Source organism: Sorex araneus, chromosome 6, assembly GCF_027595985.1.
Source record: "Sorex araneus isolate mSorAra2 chromosome 6, mSorAra2.pri, whole genome shotgun sequence".
NCBI lineage: Eukaryota > Metazoa > Chordata > Mammalia > Eulipotyphla > Soricidae > Sorex > Sorex araneus.
Window position 1 is genome coordinate 46,165,096 of NC_073307.1, and position 23,444 is coordinate 46,188,539.

Below are 23,444 nucleotides of genomic sequence, written 5' to 3' on the forward strand. Positions count from 1 at the left end.
CTGTAGTATTATATTGAATGCTTATATTTCTGACTTATTAATAAAATAGCACTGTAGCACTGTAGTCCCATTGTTCATCGATTTGCTCGAGCAGATACCAGTAACATCTTCATTGTGAGACTTGTTACTGTTTTTGGCATATCGAATATGCCATGGGCAGCTTGCCAGGCTCTGCCATGTGAGCGGGATACTCTCAGTAGCTTGTTGGGGCTCTCCAAGAGGGATGGAGAAATCAAACCTGGGTCAGATGCATGCAAAGCAAATGCTTTACATGTTGTGCTGTCGCTCCTGTCCTATTAACAAATTTAACAATTAACAACTAACAATATTAACAAAATATTGCCAGTTAATTAAAAAAAACTCATCAATTGAAAAACATATCCTAGGCACAGAGAATTTAAAATTTAATGTGTGTGTGTGTGTGAGAGAGAGAGAGAGAGAGAGAGAGAGAGAGAGAGAGAGAGAGAGAGAGAGAGAATAATGGTTTTATTGTATCCTACTATCTAGTCTAAGAGAGACAGGAAGTGATCCCCTTCATGTCGGTTTCATCTTCCTTTAGGAAAGCAGTCCTCAAATATTACAATGAGAATAAGAGCATAACAAGTTCTGGGAAAGGAGTAGAGATGGAGTCAAACAAATCCTTTCGGTGTGTGAGAAGCAACTTAAGATCTCAGTATCTTTTCAGAGTGAGGATAAGCTCAAGATTCTGGAATTAGTCAGAACAATTCACTAACCACTCACAAGGTAAAGCTACAGTGACACACTCTCAGATTTCTTGGGGCTCCTTCCCAGATATCCATATATTCAAAACTAGATCTTTCCTTCAAAGAGAAGAGAAGGGACCCAGGAGATGGCTCAAAGAGCTACATATTGCCTTGAGTTACAGGAGCCCCAAATTCAATCCCTGATATGGCACAGTCTCCCGAGCACTAGTCAGAGTGACTCCAGAGCACTGCCAGATGTGACATCTTCACCCCCACCCCCTGCTGAACAATGAAAGGGAGGAGAAGGGGAAAGAGAGCATGTGCCATCCAAAGATGATTTTTACCTTTTTCAGTTACAAATTTGAAATAAGCAAAGGGCAATCCCCAAATGGCAATGTGTCCCATCTCCACCCCTGTTCTTGGATTAGCATACCGCTGAAAGATTGCTATGGAACTATTGTTAATGGTTAACAGAAGGCGTGGAGTTGCATCTCTATTATGAGCACTGTAAATAGTCCCCCTCTCAGAGTTCATTAGCAATGTTGTCTGGGCACCGGGCCCACATCTAACACCCTGAAGCTCTGTCATTTCCTTCCACTTGCTTTGCTCCACTTTGTTTTCTTTCTTTGGTTTGGTTGCATGGACCATATTCATGCATAGCTGCGCATGGAACAGCCACATTTCTTCAAAGAGTTCATTTACATGGGTTAAATTTCTACACTGAGGGACTTATTCCAATCCCTTTGTTCAGCTGCACAGACAAATTACAGGTGACAGCCTGACCTACTGCAAAGAGCACAGGAGCAGGAGTCAGGGGACCTGACTCTCTTCTGATTCTCTTACAAGTCCCAGTCGTCTCAAGGTCTCAATAACTGAAAGCAAGGTTTCTAACCAGTCTGCGACCTGATTAGTCTTCTGTGGAATGGCCTGCGACTGAGGGCTTGGCAGCATGAGTCAAGGGAGAAATTCCAAGTAATTAGAGCTTCTCAGAAGTTCAAGGAAATATTGAAGAAGCAAGTTGCTGGAGGCAGTCAGGCAGCGTGTGAGTGTTCATTTAAGAATGTCTAAATGAGTACAGTGAGTCTGATTTCTTCCAGTGTTAAAATTGAAGGAAGGTGAGGGTTTATGTTAATTCTCTTTCTCATGTCCCCAGAAAAAGAAGACTATCTCTATCTATCTATCTATCTATCTATCTATCTATCTATCTATCTACATCTATCTAGTCATTGTCCAATATTTTTAAAGGATGAATTCTCAGTTCACATACTCATGTGTCAACCAGGCTCCATCCACTGGGTACCATCACAGACCATCCACTGGGCACTGAGTAGTTGGAACAATAATAAATGTGATGTAATGTATCAGCAAACAAGAATAGACATATTATAAAACTGTACAGGACCATGGTGATACTCAAAGACCTGGTCTTTGTATTCTTTACATGTTGGAGCTTTTGATTCAATCCTTGACAACATATGGTCTCTTGAGTACCCCTGAGAATGATCCCCAAGCACACGGCAGGGAGTAGACCCTGAGCATTGCTGGCATGGCCCAAAAACCAGAATAAAATATTAGGAAAAAACCCTGCATTCTAAGGAGTTGGACCTTTATTTGCAGTGTCTCCTTCAAGGTCTCAAATGTCTCTTTCAAATGCTAAAGGCTTAATCCTAAATAAGAAGCTTCTAACCATTTACTTTCCATAATCGCAGCAGGTAGGGCATTCGCCTTGCATGTGGCTGACCAGGGTTTGATTCTTCCGCCCCTCTCGGAGAGCCCGGCAAGCTACTGAGAGTATCTCGCCTGCATGGCAGAGCCTGGCAAGCTACCCATGGCGTATTCGCTATGCCAAAAACAGTAATAAGTCTCCCAATGGACACGTTACTGGTGTCTGCTCGAGCAAATCGATGAGTAACGGGATGACAGTGACAGTGACAACTGTAAGTTCATATAGATGCCAACTCCATGATTCAAGAGACCACTAAGGTGGCATAGTGGTCTTTTAGGTGCAACTAGGATGCAGAATGCCTTTTAAAATTACTAAGGAAAGACTCTTGCTGGTTAGATAAACATTTCTCAACTGGGAACTTTAGTCCCTTTGTTAAAAACAGTAATAGAGAAAAGCACTTAGTCTGGTAGTAGAGAGAAAAGCCCTTAGTGAGGTCAGCAAGTAGGATACAGGGTGTCACATATTATCCTAGCAGTGCTAGGAATGATCCCTGAGCACAGGGCCAGGAGTGATCCCTGAGCAAGCTGACTCTGGATCCTACACAAAGAGAAAGGTGTGGGGGAAGGGAAGAGAGAGAGAGAGAGGAAGAGAGAGAGAGAGAGAGAGACTGAGATAGAGGGAGAGATTCTCCATTAACCAATGGAAGACTAAGATTCATACTAAAATATAGAAATGGATCACAGGAAAAGTTAAAAGGTAACACGAGCCTGAACTTCCATTTCATGTTGCATTGAGCCAAGTGCAAGAATGCTTGTAGAAATGGAAGTTTTTGAAGGCCAAGATTGTCTTTCTTCCAAATAATGTGATGAGGAAAGTAAGATTGTAAGAAAACAGTTGGAATTATATATGGACCTGGATATTTCATGAAGGAAAAAATATTGAGGTTCTACTCAGTTTTGGTACAAAATAGCACTTTAAGGAGACAGTTGATTCATATATTTACATTTCTGGTCACCTGATTATTAACATATCCTAGTTTGTCATTTCTTATTTTGGATTGGGGGATCACACCCTTATTACTCCAGTACTCAGTTCTCAGGGGGCCATGTGGTACTGGGGATTAAATCTGGGGTTCCAACATGTAAAGTATGTTCTTCAGCCCTTTGATCAATCTCTCCATTCTCTTGATTAGCATCTCAAATTCAGCCATAGGTTCTATAAATAAAGAAACAGGGTATCTGATCAGTATTTGCTGAACGAATAACATGGTAAAGTATGAAAAATCTACCTGTCAATTGAATAAGGAATATAGCCTTGTCTGTGAATCTCCAAAGGAGAGTTGGGAGAAAATGTCAAGAAGAGTTTGATACTATGTATATAGTAGATAATCCAGCATCAGGACTGTGTGCCAGTTAGATGTGAGGGGAGGAAGCAAGTTTTGAATGATTCTAAATTCTGATCAAGTCTTGGAATGAACTGAGAGAAGAATGAGATAAGAGGCTATGTACCATGTACCGTGGAGCAGTGCTTCCCAAATCTTAGCATGTCCAAGAATCACATGGTGGTTTGTTCAAACACAGCACTCAACTCCACTCCCATATTTCAGATTGAGTGGGTCTGGAGAAGCGAATCTGCATTTCTAACAAGTTCTCGGGTGCTGTGGAGGCTTGTGGCCTGGGACCATTCTCTAAGGTAGAGCTCCCATACCCAAAGTGGGGTTCTCTTGCCACCAGAGACAAGGCATGAAATTAGGCAGTAGGTAGAGAGAGCAGTACCCACTATAAGATCATCACTGTATCATTACATTTCCCTTTGCTCATCGGTTTGCTCGAGCGGGCACTAGTAACATCTCCATTGTGAGACTTGTTACTGTTGTTGGCATATTGAATATGCCATGGGGAGTTTGCCAGGCTCTGCTGTGCAGGAGAGATACTCTCAGTAGGTTGCCGGGCTCTCCATCATATGGTAAAAAAAAAGTGTTCTCTTTTCATTTTCTATTTTAGTCACTGGGATTTATGTTGAAAAAAGGGACTAGAATTAGTGCTAGTTTATCTTCAAAACCTTCAGTATTTAATAATATCTTTTATAACAAAAAAAGATTGGCCTTCGGCACATAATCATTTGCAAATAATGCTGTCATCTTTAGGGTTCCAACTCCAACACCCTGCAGAAACAGACCCTGAAAATAAGGATTTAATACATGTACAGAGTTTATCTGCAAATGCACTATGTGTACAGAAAAGCAAATGAAGAATCATGAAACCACTGCAGTTTAATCCCACAGGGAAGTTCTGGGAATTGGTGTAAAACACACGCCCCAGCATTATCCTAGACAAGAGTGGTGGGAACTGAGATGCTGATACTCCCATACCCGTTGTTTACTGGGTAAGTGCTGTCCACGGGCTATGAGGATTCCCAGAATGACACAACTTAAGCTAGTGAGCAAAGTTGATGCCAGATGGCTGAGGGAAGCTCTCAGCAAATGATGCAGCATCCTCCTTTAAAGTTAGAATTGTGCACATAGAATTGATAGAGGATCTGCAGGAAAATGGGAGGAAGAATGACAGTATCTGTGTCAACGCTTCAGCTGAAATCTGATACATTGTTTTGTAGTTTTTGCCTTTGTTTTGATAGTTACTTTTGGTTTCTTGCTGTTGCTTCTTACGTTTTGGTTTCTTTGAAATCAATTTATTTAAGGAAAACTAATTAAGCTAAAGAAAAGCATTATGCAGAGAGTGTTCTAGATGGCACGAGAAACTGGAAAGAATCACAAAGGTAATAGTCTAGTAATTGAAATTTCGGAAACACCAGTAAAGTGATTTATGGCAAAGGTAGGTTACTTTTGTTTGCAAAAGTCTTCGTTTCTTGGAGCAAAAAGTTCAGTATCACTAATTTAGAAGATACTGCTCAGTTCTGCTCTCTGAATGCTTATGCATCAGGCGTTGACACAGAATTAATTTGCCAGGCTCTGATTTGAAGGATTGTCTTGGGATCTATCCTAGTTCTGCTAATTACTAATATACTCTTGGACAAATTACTTTCCTTAGCCTTGGTGACCTCATCTGTAGAATGGGAATATATCTATATAATATGAACCTCAAAAGACTATTGTAGAAAATTAATTAGAAATGAATCCTCTGTGGCAAGGGCCTAGTGAGTTCAGAATAAGTTGGCCAGTTACTCCGACAGCAGGTCTCCAGCTACTGAGATGGGTGTTCTGCAGCTCTGCAGAGGCCAGGTTCTTCTTCCTCAGTTTCTCCACAAAGGCAGCTCTGCACCTGGGGGGTCCATTCCCCTACTGTGGGACATGATTCTAGAAATGATTTCTCTCTGGGTAGGATAGGTTCCTGGAAGCTGAGTGTAGCCACCACTGACATTGTGGACCTAGTGTTTGAAGCAGCTCAAACCCAAATTTTTATTTCACCTAAATGAAGTTTGAGCCAATCAATCTGGAATCTTCATTTTGCAAAGTGATGGTGACCCATGGAAGGCAATTTGAATAACACTGCAAGGAACAGCACAGTCTTCCCAGGTGAGCACACCCTTTGAGACCCTCTTCTGAGGCTTCCCCCAGCTGCCTCAATCTCTCATCAACACAAGGACCATCAGGATTTGTTCAGCTGGCAAAAGAAAGGGCTCAACAAACCTCTTTGCCTTCTCTGCGCTCACTCTTATTTACTTCTGAATTTCCTGGATTAGAATATAGTGTATACAGAGATGTGTACGCAGCTCTAATGCACTGATTAACACCTCCAATTAAGCATGCCTGCACAGTCTCAAACAATACAGGCTATTTACAGTATAGAGGGAACTTCTTGAGAAAAAAACCTGCATCTTTACTAGTTTAATAAATTGTCTTTTTCCTAAAGGCTGCTGCAATCCCCTTCCAATAGCTCTAAACAAACTTCTTGTGGGGAAAATGAAAAGTACATTCATAGACTTATAGAGGGAGCCAGAAGAGAAGGTTTCCGGGAATGAAACATTTCTCTTCTGAGAGGGAAATATTTCTTCTTTCTGGGGATGAAGCAAGGGCACACTTCTACAGCATATTTGTGAAACATGTTCTAGGTACCAAATGCTTCCCATACATTGCTTAATTTTATCTTTTCATTGCATTGAAGGAGTAGAGCAGTGATCTCTGTTCTGAAGGTGAAAAAACCCACCAGGTATATAAAGGAAAAGCTGTCCAGGGCTATACCAGACAGTGACTTCAAGGTCCAGATCTTTAACTGCTAAATTAATCCACAAAAGATTTAGACTTCAAAGTTCTCCTAGTTCAACTCTTCCAGTTCAGCTTTCTTTTTTTATTCTATTCTTTTTTTTTTCTTTTAACCATCGTGAGATACATTTACAGACTTAGACTTTCATGATTGCATTTCAGTCAACCAATGTTCCTCTACCAGTGCCCATTCTCCACCCCCAATGTTCCCAGTATCCCTTCCCCCACCCCCACTCCTTCTCACCGCCTGCCTCTGTGGCAGGCCCAATCCCTCTTACTCTCTCTGTCTCTCTGTCCTTTTGGACCAAACATGATAGCTGCTTGTTACCTGTATTGCAAACCAGTTCATTTCTTTCTTTCTTTCTTTCTTTCTTTCTTTCTTTCTTTCTTTCTTTCTTTCTTTCTTTCTTTCTTTCTTTCTTTCTTTCTTTCTTTCTTTCTTTCTTTCTTTCTTTCTTTCTTTCTCTCTCTCCCTTCCTTCCTTCCTTCCTTCCTCCTTCCTTCCTTCCTTCCTTCCTTCCTTCCTTCCTCTCTCTCTCTTTCTTTCTTTCTCTCTCTCTCTCTCTCTCTTTCTTTCTTTCTTTCTTTCTTTATTTCTTTCTCTCTCTTTTTGGGGGTCACACTTGGTGATGCGCAGGGGTCACTCCTGGCTCTGCACTCAGGAATTACCCTTGGTGGTGCTCAGGGGACCATATGGGATGTTGGGAATCAAACAGTGTCAGCTGCATGCAAGGCAAACACCTTACCCGCTGTGCTATCTCTTCAGCTTTTTTAACTAAGCATTTAAGTAGCTACTAAGTACCTAAGAAAGGTCTCTGTGCATTAGAAAGAGGGTATACTGTTAACCAAGATCCAACTAACTTTGCCTTGAGTAGAGTGTGTCCCTCAATGCCTGTGTAAGCCAGGTTCTGACGCTGCCCAGGGTGTTCAGGAAGACAGTCCGTTTATTATCTTGCAGATCTGCTACCACTCACGAAGTTCAAATAACATAATATATGGTAACACTGTAAAAAAAATCTAAAAGTGATAATTGACAAGATCTCCATTTCCTTATATTATTTTTAAATGTTGGGAAGAGATTTGAAAGTGTGCTTTGCAAATTATCTGTGTCAATCAGATTTCCGATATCTGAAGTAGATTATCAGGTTACTAAACCTGCACCTCTTTGAAGAGTGAGGAAATTCTGTTTCTACTTAGAAAATAGGCTATTTATCATGGCTCAATGCAGTGGAAATTTTAGGAGTTTGAGAATCAGATGATCAGGGTGCTGGTCCTGACCTTGACACTGACCTTGTCTTTTCCTATTCCCTGTTCCCTTCCCTTTTCTTAACCACCAAGTAGATGTGGAGGCTTGGCAGGAGTCGATGCCAGTGTTAACCACCAGCTCCATCACCTTGAACATGATTTAGAAAAGTGACAGAAGCTGTCTTGGTGTCAGCTTCCCAATTCTAAAAAAGAAAACAAGAAACACTGACTTAAAAAAATCATTTCCCGAGTGGACTAAAGGCTGGATTGAGTAGAAAGTAGTAAGAAATATGAAATTAGAAAAATGCTAATTCTACAGTCAACAAGGTATATGTTCAACTTTTAAATATATTTTTATAATAAAATACTGGGAGAGAAAATGGGCAAGAATTGGTTGTTAGAGCCTGAACACTCTCAGCTCAGGGCCAATGCTTAGCAGACATTAGCACTGAAGACAAACTGCATGGACAGTAGCTGGGTCGAGGCGAGGGAGTCCTTAAGTTTTTGCCATGTTTCTGCCTCACCAAGTATAGACTTATACCCCAAAGATTTCCCTCTTGAGAATGTGAACCGAAAGACACACTCTTGGATTTGTTCATATCATTCATATTCATTCATATTGTTTGTTCATCTTGTTTGCTCATATAGTTTACTCAGATCATCCATTCATATTATTCATATTGTTCATATTTGTTCACGTGGCAGAGCAACAGAAAAAAAGATAATAAATGTCTAGAATTGAGTTCTCTAAAGATGATGTGGTTCACATGCTTTCTGAGGTCTAGAACCTTGAATCCATAGAAAAGCATAATCCCTTCAGATAAATTTCAGGTTTTTCCTAAATCGATAGCACTAGACTTCATTATGCATAAGCAAAAATATATACAATTAACCCTTGTGAACAACATGGCTTGGAACTGTGTAGGTTCACTGTTACACACAGATCTTGTTATAAACATGAATGTATGTTATTATGTATAAATGTATGGCACAAATGTATGGTATTGATAAATATAGCATCATGCTGCTGATATGGTTTCTTATTGTGATTTTTTCTCAGTAACATTTCTTTATTAAAAATGTGTTTATTTTTATTCCATTTTATTTTGTATAAACTTGTTCACAATAATTGATCATATTTAGTATTTTAACACCAATCCCACCACCATTACACCTTCCTACCACCATATTTCAAATGTTTCTATCCCAAACCCCAAACCCTGCCCCCAAAGCAGAACCGAAGTAATTTATTCCATATTGAATTATTAACATTTCTTTCTCTAGTTCACTTCATTAAAAGAACATAGAAAATAATACACATAGTACACAAACAATGTGCTCATCAAACAATGTGCAATCTTTGGTAAGGTCCCCAATTCACCCCTCTCAACCTTTCCACACCTACAGACCAGCATCTGCCTTGTGTATGGGTGCACAGATGGGAAAGTTATAACCAGGCAATAAAAAAGTGGTTTCAACTATCTTATGTCTGTGGACAAGTGGCTGAAGAACATCAACCTAGTCAACAATAATCTATGTGTAGTTAAGTCTGGAAGGATTCCAAAAATTATATATGAATTTTAGTCTATTCAGGGACTGGCACCCCTAATTCATGCATTATTAATGGTTCAACTATATATTTACTAGGACAATTAGCTTTCTATTACGAAGCATTTTAAAAGGTTCAGATCTTGGTTTCCTCATCTGTAAGCAAGAGAAATAGAGCTTTTCTCCTCTCCTAGGAGTGATATCAAAATAAAATAAGATGAAATGGTAGATAATTTAAATTCCATCTGAGTTTCAGAATCACTTTCTAAAAGGTTCTCGCAGCCACCTTTTCTCGGGTGAAGAATGTGCACTCTTACAAAGAAGAAACAGTCAAAAAGAACAAAGTAGTGGGTTTAAAATTGGAATATAAAGAAGCATAGAATGGGAAAAACAAATGGTCAGACAACAGAACCTAGGAACTGGTCTACAGACTGATTTACCAATAACAAAAAGCAGGGGGTGGATGGGAAGGGACACAGAAATGTAGGGAAATAGTGTGGTGGTGGTGTGTGTGTTGTGGGGGGAGGGTATTGCAAATCATATGCTTCAAATAAAAAATAAACACAAAAATTTAATTTTAAAATAATAATTAAATCTGTTTTTTAGTATGTTGATGTCAATACATGCCACCAGTAGCTCACAGTTTTCATATTATGGTAGTTCAAATAGATATCAATATAATAAACTAACTCAATTGGGCCAGAGAAATAGTACAGTGGGTAGAGAATTTGCCTTGCAAATGGCTGGCTTGGGTTTGATCCCCAACACAATATAAGGATTCCCCAGCTTGGCAGAACTAATTCCTGAGCACAGAGCTAGGACTGAACCCTGAGCACTGCTGGGTGTGGCCCCTAAACCAAAAAATTAATTAATTAACTCAAACATCAGCCAGAAATTGACAACAAAAATAGCGACAGGTATGGTCACTATTGCCAAAATTTCATGATTACACTTTCGTTCCTTGCCCTTGGACAAAGCAGAATATTGTTTATGAAGCCACCAAATGGTGAGAAACAAAATTGCAGTGAGAGTCAATTTCCAAGAAACTTTTTCTTTTCTTTTTCTTCTCTGTTCTGTCTCTGTCTCTGTCTCTCTCTCTGTTTTGGGGGCATACCTGGTGGTGCCCAAGGCTTTCTCTTGCCTCTGACTCAGGAATTACTCCTGGAGAGGCTCAGGGAACCATAGGGGACACTGTGGATCGAGTCCAGGTCAGCCACGTGCAAGGCAGATGCCCTACCCACTGTACTATGGGCTGTGGCCTGTCAAACTTTTTCTGGGCCAAGAACAGCTTTGTAGAAAGGCAATTGCCTCACAAGCATGAGGTCCTAAGTTCAACCCTGGCCACAAGCACACATGTACGAGAGCAATGCACAGCAGTGCTGCCATGTGCAATCCCAGTTCCACAACCACATATGTATGAGCACAAGAACCCACATCAGGGGCCAGAGCAAGAGTACAGCAGGTAGGGCATTTGCCTTGCAAGCTGCCAACCCAGGTTCAGTCCTCGGCATCCCATGTGGTCCCCCTGAGCACCACCAGGAGAAATTCCTGAGTAGTGAAGAGCTGGGATTAACTGCTGAGCATCTCCAGGTGTGACTCAAAAAAGGAAAGAAAAAAAAAAACCATGACAGAGACTCTACAACTGAAACACACACAACTCAGCAGTGTGTGTGACACCCAGTAAGCACACATGCCAACACAACCAGTGCAAGTGCATCACAATCAAGTGTATGGGACACCTAGTCTTAGCAACAATGACGATGGGGAAAAAGGAAGGGAAGGGGGTGGAATAGTGATAATAAGAATGAAATGGAATGTGGTCAGGAGAGAGCTCCATGGTTAAGATGGCCGAAGATGGAGCTGAGAGTTCCATCCCCCGATGCTGGAACATGGTCCAGGCACCATGCAGCAGCTCTGCTAGTTCTGCTTCACATGATTCAAGTCACATTGCAGCCAAGTGTGCGCAAACTCCACAACTAAAGGGCTAAGAGTAACTTGCTCAACCCCCGACTACACACTTCCACCAAATCTGCAATAACCTGGGAGGCACTGTGACTTCCGGTGTTGCGACCACAGGGGAGGGCCTGGGAGATAGTACTGTGGTAGTGCGCATGCCTCACATGTGCCAGATCCTTGTTTGATCCCCGGGACCACACAGTCTCCCGAAATTGCTAGTTACGGCCTTGGAAGCACTTGAGCACCAATGGGTGGTTTGGGTAATCCCCAGCACCACAGGGGCCCAGCAGCACCCAGGCCTTTGTTGATAGAGAATCGCCTGAGAAACTCCTAGGCATCCTGAGCACTGCTTGGGAGGTTCCCCAAAACAGTAAGAACAAAACAGGAAAGAAAGAGCAAAGAAAAAAAAAATATCAGGGTAAAGGTATTTGCATTACATGGGTCCAACCCTTGTTTGATTTCTAGCATCACATCACAATAGTGCCCCAAGCATCACCAGGAGTGATCTCTGAACCCAGAGTCAGAAGCCCTGAGTACCAGTAGGTGCAGATCTCAAAATAACAACAAGAAGAAGGAATGGAAGGGAAACAAATAATAATAACTTAATTTAACCCTTTAAAATGTATGATAGTTAAAATTTTTAATCAGCTACACGTAAATATTGTGACTTGAGTTTCTGTTGGGTGCTTCATTATACCAAATTGATTTTTAGAGAAAGAAAGACAAAACAGCTACATAGGAAACCAATACTGGTTGCACAGATAAGCTACTTTTTTAAAAAACTACATAAGGGCTTCTCTATAGCTTTTCTGGAAACCATGTGGTAGAAGGGATTAAATCTCAGTTTCTAGCAAGCACAGCTTCAGGTGATCATCCTGGCGCAGCATAAATTTCCTCTCTCTCTCTCCATTCCTCACATTATTTGCCCTCTCCCCTTTATCTCTTCCTTTCTTCCTCTCTTTCTTATACCTGGTAGTGCTCTCAGGACCATATGATGCAAGGAACTTAACCCAGGGTTCCTGCATACAAAACAAGCCCTTTGCACCTTGGAGCCATCTCCCAAACTATGCCCTCCCCACACCCCCCCACGCCCCCACCCCGCCCAAGGTAACTTTCTTAATCTGAGAGGTACTAATCAGAATCTATCTGGAAACATACAAGATATTAAGGGATTTGGGGGATTTTTCTGTGAGTTGTGGTGATAAGGGGTTATATTATCCAAACTGAGGCAGCAGTGGCTGTGGACAGAGGTAGGAAGCATGAAAAGATCTAAGGTTCAAAATGAGCCCAACTTAGCAAAGATATTTTTGAAATGAAAATAGAGAGGCAAAGCTGAATGAGAGTATCAGTCAGTTCTGAACAGTAATTGTTATTTTGATCTTGTTTTGTTCACTAATTTTCAAAACCCTACTGTTTACTTTTATTTACCTGTTTTCATTTTTTTTGCTGAATACCGTGAATTACTAAATTACAAAGTTATTCACGATTAAGTTTAAGGAATGCAATGTTTCAACACCAATCCCTCAACAGTGTCCACTTCCCTTCACCAGTGTCCCCAGTTTCCCTCCTGCCCTTCAGTCTGCCTCTATGGCAGGCAGCCTCCCTGCTCTCCCAAGCATTTTAGGCACTGTGGTTTAAAATGCTGTTACTGATAGGGAATCATGCATGTTGCTTTACCTCCTTTTACCACCCATTCATGGTATAATGACCACTTACCTCTTTAATTTTTGTAGTGGACCCTTCCCTAATCTAATTCCCCCCTCCCTACCCATCCCTGACTAGGAATTGAGTTTCCATATGACCCAGCAATTTCACTTTGTGAACATACCCCCAAATAGCCCCAAAACACAATGCAGAAAAGAGATCTGCACTCCTATGCTCTTTGGAGCTCTATTCACAATAGCCCAAATCTGGAAGCATCCAGGATGTTTTGTGTCCGGTGTCTAAGAACAGACAACTAGATAATGAAGCTATGGAATATATCCACAATGGAATACTACTCGGCTGTAAGAAAAGATGATGCATGCAATTTGCTGTTACATGGATGGGTCTGGAGAGTAGCACACTGGGTGACGTTAGTCAGAGGAAGAGGGACAGACAGACTGATCTCACTCATGTGTAGGATATAAAGAAACATAGAAAGGGGATGCTGAATGGCAAAAGAAATGAAGAGCAGGAGAGCTAGACATCTTTCACAATGTGTCTCTTCATTAAAACATTTTGGGTGGGTGGACTGTGAGCTTTATTTAGTTATCTAGGTCTTAGCCATGTGATTCTCAAATCATGGTCTCCAAGATAGCAGCCAGAGGATCACTTTGGAGCCTCTCAGAAATAAGCACAGAAGCATAGAAGCAGGTGAGAAATGTGAGTAGGAACCAGCAATCTGTTTTAATTGGTCTTGTAGATAATTCTGACGAGATTGGGAAACAGTATCTTTAGTTAAGTGATGAGGCTTGCAAGATAAAGGCTTTATCGTAAATTCAACAGTAGCTCTCTGCTTTTGAATAAACTGGAACGGGGTCTTAGACAAAGCTATCATGCTTCTTCGGACCTGTCTTGGATCTTCCATGTTTACAGTGATTATTAAGGTAGTCATTCATACCCTGACACTAAGTGTGAGACCGGTTTGGTGGCTGTTTGCATGGCACTAATTTTTCCCTCTGTTCAAAAGTGCATTACTCTCTACTGCCTCAACAGTGTAAAAGAGTTTGAAGACACAATGAGAGGGAACACTAAGAAGAATCTGGTAAAGGGGAGTTTTTCTTGGCCACTTTGATCTTGGTGACAAGAGAGATATATAAATTTAGTGGTTGGTGAGAACTTAATGAAAAAGGAAATGTTTCATTTACTGTCTGTTCCAACCTTTGTGCCTACCTTCCATTCCCCAGGGTCCCTCTTCCCAGTTTGTCCAAATGTTATTGCCACACCTCTGGCTCTCTCTATATGCTTTGGAGTTGTTTCTGGGTTTCTGAATAACCCCAATGACACAAATAGGAAAGACAGAAAGTGGGGGGTGAGAGAGAAAGGAGGGAGGGAAAAGGGGGAGGCAGAGAGAGAGAAAGAGAGAGAGAGAGAAATCACATCCTTTTTACTAGCATAACCACCAACTTCCTGTCTCTAGTTTTTCTAAGAGCAGACTTGGTTCTATAATTGAACTAGATGGTATTTAAGATCATTTTCACCCTGAGATAGTGAGATCCTCTGCACGGAAGGCACTGGTGGAAGGTCTGAACATGGACTTGAGTCAAACAGCACACATAACCAATCCTGTGTTCCCCACTCCTACTTCATTGCTGGGAGAATTTGAGCATGTTCTTCACCTCTTCGCTAAAATTGGGGGACTTGAAACTATTTTCCTCATCATATTCCTAATGAGGATTAAGTGAGATCATCCACATAAAGCATTTAGAACTGTGCCTGGTATGTTTCAAGGACTGGATTAATGTAATCTATTAGGATTATTATTATGTTGCCTCTGAATGCTTCACAGCATTCAGCAGCATTTTGAACATTTCCAGGCATAGAAACAAGGAAGTGAGAAACCAGGAGAAAGAAAGGTAAGTATGTGAGAGGGGCCAAATTGAATGGGGGTGGTAAGGCAGTGAGCAATATGGCAACTCACCTACTTATTAAAATGCTTTGGTGTTAGGTCTTTCTGTACACAGGATCACAGACTTATGTTTGAATTATAGTAATGATTTTCCTCAGGGACACTACTGTCTCCCAATCAAGACATAGTCATTCGTGGTGATCTGTTCACTTGTTACAACTGTAGGTTAGTTATGGGATGTCCTCGAGCTTGCTGGCCATGTGCTACAGAATTCAGGACAGTTCCTCACAATGAAAAGTGATAAACCCCCAAATGCTGGTTGGATGGAAGTTTAAGAAATTCTAAGCTACAGTACTGATTGACATTATCTTAATAAGATAGGATACATTATTCTTTTGCTATTTTCAAAAAGATAATGGCATGTGGGGCCAGAGCCATAGTATAGCAGGTAGGATGTTTGCCTTGCATGCAGTCAACCCAGGTTCTATCCTGCTATCCCATTTGGACCCCTGAGTGCAGAACCAGGAGAAAGCCAGATGCACTTATCCCCCAACAAAAGACAAAGGCATGGGAGATTCCAGCACTTGATGAGAGAAACTAATGGTTCTTCTATAATCCCTTCACCTCTTCAATAAAGGCTTGATCCTTGGCCCCCAATTAAAGATAATGGTGCATTTTCACTCTTCTTGTCTACCTTCACCCTATTTCTTTTACCCTTAAAGACAAATTACATATGCATATATATGCCATTCTATTGCTCATCAATTTGTTCGAGCGGGCACCAGTAATGTCTCTCATTGAGAGACTTATTGTTACTGTTTTTGGCATATCCAGTATGCACGGGTAGCTTGCCAGGCCCTGCCGAGCGGGGTCGATACTCTCGGTAGCTTGTTGGGCTCTCCAAGAGGGGCAGAGGAATTGAACTCGAGTCGACCCCATGAAAGGCGAACACCCAACCACTGTGCTATCGCTCCAGCCCACACACTATATATACATACATATATATATACATATAGATAGATAGGTAGATAGATACATATAATTATCTAATGTTGGAAAGAACCCTTAAGTCAAGGCAAAATGTTTCTGGCTAAAACAAAGATCATTTAAGATAACTAGAAAATTTTAGAACTAGAACAAACCTGAGAAATTATCTAATGCCAATTAGATTGGCACCTTCGATCTCTGTCCAGTGAGGGCCAGTAGCAGAGAGTGAGACAAACACAAATGGACTGTCCAAGCTTTAAGGTCACCTGAAGCAGCCAGCAGGTCTCATAGGCAGGTCTTTTATTCAACACAATATCACACCTTACCACCCCTCTGGGCTTCCAGGAAAGCCATGGTTTAAGTTGACTGAAACATTAAGGGCAATTAGTAAGCGCATCAACATTCAACAGGTACCTGAAGGCTGGGGTATTTTATAGCCAACCAGCAGGAATCTAAAAGTTCCTCAACTATTTGTATTGTTCTTTCCTGGGTGAATTTTTGCTTGTTCTGCTAGCTATTCTTTTTCTGAATGCAATTTACAAACCCTTTGTATTCGAAGATCAAAACTTTACAATAATCCAACCTTGGAGTTTTGCTTAGGGGGACAATTTTTCACAAGAAACAATCTAGCAACTCAATTTTAGTTGAAATATTTTATCATAGATATGAAATAGATTTGAAAGGTCAAGAGACTTGAATGAGATCATGAAATACAACAATCACCAGAATGTTCCCAAAATATCCTATTACACTTATTAGTCCAAAAAGAGTGATAATATGAAGGATCTCCTCTTGGTGCTCATAATTGATATTCATTCCTTTGGAACTCTTCAACAGGTGCTTCCCCTAATAAATTGATGTCAAAAGAGATTACAAAAACAAAAGGAGGGCTGTTAATTTAAGAGATGTGGAAGGAAAATGGCCAAATCCTGCCTATTGACAAAGCTGGGCAGCTGCTGAAGTCTGTAGAGGCCTGATGAAAAGGTGACTCACGGGGATTTGGTGGCACGATACAGGAGCTATAACTAGCCCATCCCTTGCATTCTACAAAGAAAGAAAGAAAGAAAGAAAGAAAGAAAGAAAGAAAGAAAGAAAGAAAGAAAGAAAGAAAGAAAGAAAGAAAGAAAGAAAGAAAGAAAGAAAGAAAGAAGAAGGAAGGAAGGAAGGAAGGAAGGAAGGAAGGAAGGAAGAAAGAAAGAAAGAAAGAAAGAAAGAAAGAAAGAAAGAAAGAAAGAAAGAAAGAAAGAAAGAAAGAAAGAAAGAAAGAAAGAAAGAAAGAAAGAAAGAAAGAAAGAAAGAAAGAAAAATAGCTTCAGGAGTGAAATTACTCAGAGGAATCCTTTTCTGCTGAGTCCTAGGCCCTGGAGTTTTCAAGGACCAACCATCTGACCCTACTCAACTACATACTAGTGATTAGAATAAAACCCTTCCCTTGGGGGTTGGGGGAAGGCATGGAAGAGAGTTTAAGACCACAGGGCCTGAGGGAAAATATGCTTTCATAAAGCCGCAAAAGCTCTTCACTTTTTACTCTCCCCCTCCCCCTCGGAATCACTTCCCAGCCCGGAGCTACTCCTTGGAATTCCACAAGTCTCATCCGCTGGCTGACAGTCACACCTCCGCGTGTCCTTGGTGTGTCCCACCTGAGCGGGAAGCAACTTCTCTCGGGATCCCTGAGGTTGTAGCTCCACTCCCAGTCCCCTGGAAATGCAACACCGCTGCGGCTCCCCCTGAGTCCCCACCCCACACACCTAAGAACCGCCACTCTTCCAGCACTATCCAGCCAGGGAGGCAATCAACGTGAGTGTCCCTTCCCCCAAAGCCACCTTTGATTCGTGACACACCTGCACGCCCAGGAACATGCTATTCCCCATCGAAACGAACGGGTTCGCCAGCCAGCATTGTCTGGGACTGGAGGACGAAGAATGAGGAGCAGGAGCCCATCGTTTCCCCGCCTCTGCCATCCACCACTATCTCCTCTGTCCCCACGGTCCGAGGCACCGGGCAGCACCGCCCTTGCAGCCCCCCTGCACCACAGGAAGACAGCAGAGAGAGGGAGTAGGACGCAGCGGGATGCCGGCGGCTCGAGGCTGTGGCCAGAGCTCACGCAGCCAGCCAGCCTGCCCGCACACTCACGCGCCCTTACACACGCAGCCCTTACACACTCAGAGATGCCTTGTCTGGTGGCATTCACACAGAGAGGGAGCACCACACGGGGTGGGTCACATGCCCCCGGCATCAGCATCATCCTCAGGGCGCGCACACACGCAGCATCCCGTTACACACCTCCCTACACGGACGCCCAGTGTCCCATTCTCTCTCTCTCTCTCTCTCTCTCTCTCTCTCTCTCTCTCTCTCTCTCTCTCTCTCTCTCTCTCTGTCTCTCTCTCTCTCTGTCTCTCTCATACACACACACACACACACACACACACACACACACACACACACACACACACACACCCTCTACACACAGCCCTCCGAGAGGCAGTGATCCCACGAGCAGTTTCACAAGTACTTACACGCGCGCGCCAGTCGCTGGCTCCGCATCCCTCCCCCGGTCCACGCCGGCGACAGTCCCACGCGAGCGTCCAGCCCCGCCGGCCGCCGGGAGCCACAAACCCGGGACCCGGGGCGCTGCCCGCCCCCGCCGCGGCTCCCCACGCGGTCCTGGGCTCGGGCTCCGGCGGGCGCGCGCGCCCCACCTACCTGCCACCCGCGGCCAAGGGAGCCCCGTGCCCCAACAGCTCGCCGCGGCCACCGCAGCCACCGACCCGCTCCTGCCGCCGCCGCCGCCGCGCGCTCCTCCCCGCCGCCTCCCGGCTGCAGCTCCAGCCCCCGCGCTGGGGGCCCCCCGCGGGCGCCGGGCGCACACCCGGGGCAGGGGGCGGACGTGGGACCCCAGCCGCAGCTCACCTTGGCGCAGCCCGCATGATCCTCGCCTCCGGCCCACCCCAGGGGCGTGGGCGCAGGGGTCCTGCTAGGAAGAACCTCGGTTCCCCAAGGCTGACCAGCAGGCGCCTTCCCCAGCAGGAGCGCTGTGCAGAGTCGGGGCTCCCTGCAGGGTCCTGGGTGACCTTGTGCAAGTTGGCCAACCTCTCTGAGAGCCACTTTCTCCGGGCTAAGCTAATAAACACAAAAACTGAAAGCGCCTGTGGAGTCCCGGCCAAGGGATAGGGTACCACTGCGGCGCCGACTTCGTTCTGCCTGGGACTGCCAGGACAGAGGGACTGGGTGCATAGGGCTCAGAGGGAACCCTCTATGTCCAGACAAAGCACCCGGCAGTGTCCCCCTCCCAAGCTTAACTTCCTAAGCGATACTCAGCTGGGTCTGTCACCTCCCCAAGACAGAGGAAACCCCTTTCCTGTCCATTCGTAATCTTGAGCCCTTAGGTGGCTGGAGTCAGGGCTCGGTGGTCCTGTGTGAAAGACGGTGAGTGACCATAAGTTCCCAGAAGTCCAGACCACAAAGTTCCAGGCTCTGTGTGGCCCTTAGTCCTTGTACTAGCTTGCGAGGGTCTATGACCTCTGGTGAAAACTGGTCCTCCATGTAACTTTTCAAAACCCTCAGATTCCAGGGAGGAACAATTCCAGTGTGAAGGCTGGGCAACAGGGTGGGGGGGGGGGTGGAGAAGCTGGACAGGGAGGTGCAGGGTTGTGAGAAAGGAAATAGACACTGTGGACAGTCAGTAGTTGCTGAACGCAAACAGGTCTTCCAAACAATCCTGAACATCAGTCACTTGCCCGTGCAAGCACAACCCAAGTGAACTGAAAGTTTACACTCACTTACCTCTTCCACCTAAAACCTTTGAGCTGGTACCTTTCCCTGTACCTTTCTGTTCACATCCCTGTCTCTCGGTTCTCCCCTGCTTTTGCTCTCTTCCTCTTGGACTCCCTCTCTTTCCCATCTTACTCAGATTTCTTATTTCTCCAATGACAATAAGATGGAAACTGAAATTGCGCATCTCAAACCTCATAACGACTCCCACATGATCCCCACCCTCATGGAAGCTGGCCTGAGTTATCCTGGCCACTGTCTTTCTTCTCTTCCCTCCACTCTCTACCCAACTACTGGCTCATTCCCAGGGAACCCATTCCCAATCCACGGACCTTCCCTGCTGATTCTCAACAGATTAAAGCATGTGATTTCTGTAATCACTGGGCCGGGTCTTCTGACTGGCCTCTGCTCCCCAGCTTTCCTCCTAACTGATACCAATGCACCCTTTCCTGGGCAGGTTCCCAATGGCATCACTCTCCCGCCTTAGGCCCCTAATGCACAAGGAGGGTGGAAAAGTTCTTTCTAAAGATAACCACGTTCTAACACTGATTACTGGGGATATATCACTTCATTGGCAAAAAGGACTTTGCTAATATCATGACATTTCAGATGAGTCTCCTCTAAAGTCTCCAGAAAAGGGGTGCAGCTCTGATGGCACCTTAATTTTAGCATAGTGGGACTCATAACGTACTACTGACCTAGAGAGTCGTGCTATAATAAGCGTGCTGTTTTAAGCCTCTAAGTAATTCATTGCTGCAGCAACAGTTAACTGATAAAATAGCCTCTCCTTCAGTTATTGAGGTGCCCACAAATGCCAAATCTTGCATTTAACACTTCCGAAGGTAGCCCTTACTCTCAGCCATCTTCCTCTACTCAGATCTTGTGTTTCAAGCAATCTGTTCCCTGGACACAGGGACACAATCTGTTCCCATCTTCTCTGCCCCCATCTGTACCATCACTCGCATTGCCCTCCCAAAGAGCCTCCTCCAAAACATTGTTGGCATTGCTCTCGTTAATGCTCTCAGAATCCACTGCGCTGTTTCTGATCTTTCCCTCCTTCAAAATACCTCACCCAAGTTTTCTGTAGATATTTCTCAAGGTGTACTCTATTTGAAGCAGTGTTCTCTAGCAGGAAGTGGATAACTAGAGAGAAGAAAGGAATTTAAATGCATGGGTTGAAAGTGTTTCTGACTCTCTGCTGCCAAACCACTATGCCCTGCCAGGTAAAATAGTAAGGACTTAATAAGTGGGTTTTTTTCTTTTTGAGTGAATGGATAAAGACAACACACGTAGTGTTGGGTTGTGTTAAGCAGAGATGGATATTAATACATTTCTCTTGCACCATCTGTCTTTATTTAGTTGGTCCAGTCAATTGAAAGCACCTCAGCGACTGTAAAATGGTTGTGAACAGGGCTGCTTTGAGGAAGAGCTTAAAATATAAACTTTGTCCTTCCTTTTGTTTTGTGTTTGTATATATTTTGTATTTGTAGTTTGTATTTTGTATTTGTTGAAGATGAGTCCCACAACTACAGGGCTACCTTTATCAGATTTGAATTTTAAGATGGCTATTACGGTAAGTAAAACCATTATAAACATGTGAATTCTTTAGCTCCCTATCTCTCCTTTTAAAATGTATCCTAGAGTATGTAAGAAGCTCATGAACACGAAGATTTACTGAAGGGACTAGTCACTTAAAGATTATTTTAAAGAGTGAATACTGCAAACATCCATCCCAAATGGATGTCTCACAAAACAGGTTCAGCTAAATATACTCTCTCTGCCACAAGACACAATGATTTTGTCTTGATGATCTTGTCAGCTGGCATTGATTTTATAGAAAGATGTTTAAAAATGTTCACGATTCTTGGCTAAGATTGACTTTGTATCTCCCCCGCTGTCCCCAGCCTCCTGAATTAGAAAGTGAGAGGGGATAGGATCAGAGGTCCTGCTGCCATGAATATACACACATAGCAGGGGAGATTTTCTTTCCCAAGTTTATTAGGGGTACTGCTGGTAAATCAACATGGAAACTGGCAGCCTGAGAACAATAAATGCTCTCCACGAGTCCCTGCAGTATATCAGCCTCTTCCAGTCCTAGGCCTGGTTTCTCTGCCAGGAAACCTCTACCAATAGCTCAGCAGATCCACAGGGCCAGAACACCACTCAGAGAAGAATAAGAGGTCTCTGATCTCATTATTTCATTTTTTAAGCTTGAACCATGTTAACATTTCTATTGCTAATCTCTTCCCATTTGCATAAATAAATACTCTTTCTTTTTTTCTGGTTGTCCACATTTGGCTGAGCTGACACAAATGTCCTGTTATGTACTTGCTATTCAACAGGCTGTCATAGACCAAAGCACCTTCTCAGCACCAAAACAGAAGCTTCTAGTGAAAGCCGAGTTTGGTTTGTTTGTTTGTTGTTTCTTGGCCACACCCACTGGGTTCAGGGGATCTTCCTGTCTCTGTGCTCAGGGGTCACTCCTGGCAGGATTCAGGGGACCATATAAAGTGCCACAGATGAACCCAAGTGGGTCTCCTGCAAGGCAAGAGGCCCTACCCACTCTACTATGGCTCTGGCCCTGAAGTATGTTTTAAAGTTTTCCCTGGCTGCCTCCTTGACTACAGAATGGAACTCTTTCTTTTCTCCTTCCTTCCTTCCTTCATTCCTTCCTTCCTTCCTTCCTTCCTTCCTTCCTTCCTTCCTTCCTTCCTTCCTTCCTTCCTTCCTTCCTTCCTCCCTCACTCCCTTCCTTTTTTCTTTCTTTCTTTTCTTTCTTTCTTTCTTTCTTTCTTTCTTTCTTTCTTTCTTTCTTTCTTTCTTTCTTTCTTTCTTTCTTTCTTTCTTTCTTCTTTCTTTCTTTCTTTCCTTCTTTCCTTCTTCCTTCCTTCCTTCCTTCCTTCCTTCCTTCCTTCCTTCCTTCCTTCCTTCCTTCCTTCCTTCCTTCCTTCCTTCCTTCCTTTCCTTCTCGTCTTTCTTTCTTTCTTTCTTTCTTTCTTTCTTTCTTTCTTTCTTCTTTCTTTCTTTCTTTCTTTCTTTCTTTCTTTCTTTCTTTCTTTCTTTCTTCCTTTTTTTCTTTCTTCCTTTCTTTCTTTCCCTGTGCTGGGGTGGGTGAAAAGAAAGATAGGGGTGGAGATAGAAGGAAAAGGGAAAGGAGGAAGGAACAAAGAGAAAAACGACACAAAAAATAGAACTTAAATTCCAAATCAAAATTTCTGAAATAAATCAGGGCTTCCCTTATTTCCGTTCCCTCATAAACTTGAAGCCTGCATACCTTCCATCCACTTGAGAGCTGCGGAAAATTTAAACAGTTGAACAATGAGATTTAGCAGTTGCAGAGGAATGAAAACCAAATTGGAATACCTTTCCTACAATGAAGCCAGGGGACTTGTTTCGTTTGAGATAATCTCACAGTCTTTCTAATACCCCAAACCAAGACAACAACACCTTCTGAGTCCCACAGTTTATCTCGTATGCAGCCATTCCATGTCAAGAAACAATTTTTCACAAAACTACTACATAAAGCAGAAAAGGAAACATCTTTGAAATTTGCAAGAATTTATTCTTCCAGAAGTGGTCATACTTATTTGCTATGTGTCCTAGAATGTTGGATTGTCACCTACTTCCCCAAATGCATATCAGACTTGATGAAAAAATTGTGTTGCTCTGCCTCATTGACTTGGCCCCAAAGAAGATCTGGTCTGGTCTGATTCCTCTCCATGCCCAGCTCACGGCAGTTTTCTCTCTGCTGTGCTCCATCCAAATATGACTTTAGGTTTCTACTTGCAAGCTTTAGCT

At 43.1% G+C, this 23,444-nt stretch overlaps 1 protein-coding gene across 5 annotated transcripts in view; it reads right to left on the reverse strand.

The window, feature by feature from the left end:
- The window catches only part of HTR4 (5-hydroxytryptamine receptor 4), a 210,323-nt gene extending 191,407 nt beyond the window's left edge, over window positions 1–18,916 (reverse strand). For 3 of the 5 annotated variants that reach the window (XM_055142395.1, XM_055142394.1, XM_055142391.1), the window contains exon 1: window positions 18,579–18,678. The gene's annotated coding sequence lies outside the window, so the exon portion shown is untranslated. The other 2 variants (XM_055142393.1, XM_055142392.1) reach the window with 2 other exon arrangements.
- Between the last annotated feature and the right edge of the window lie 4,528 nt (window positions 18,917–23,444).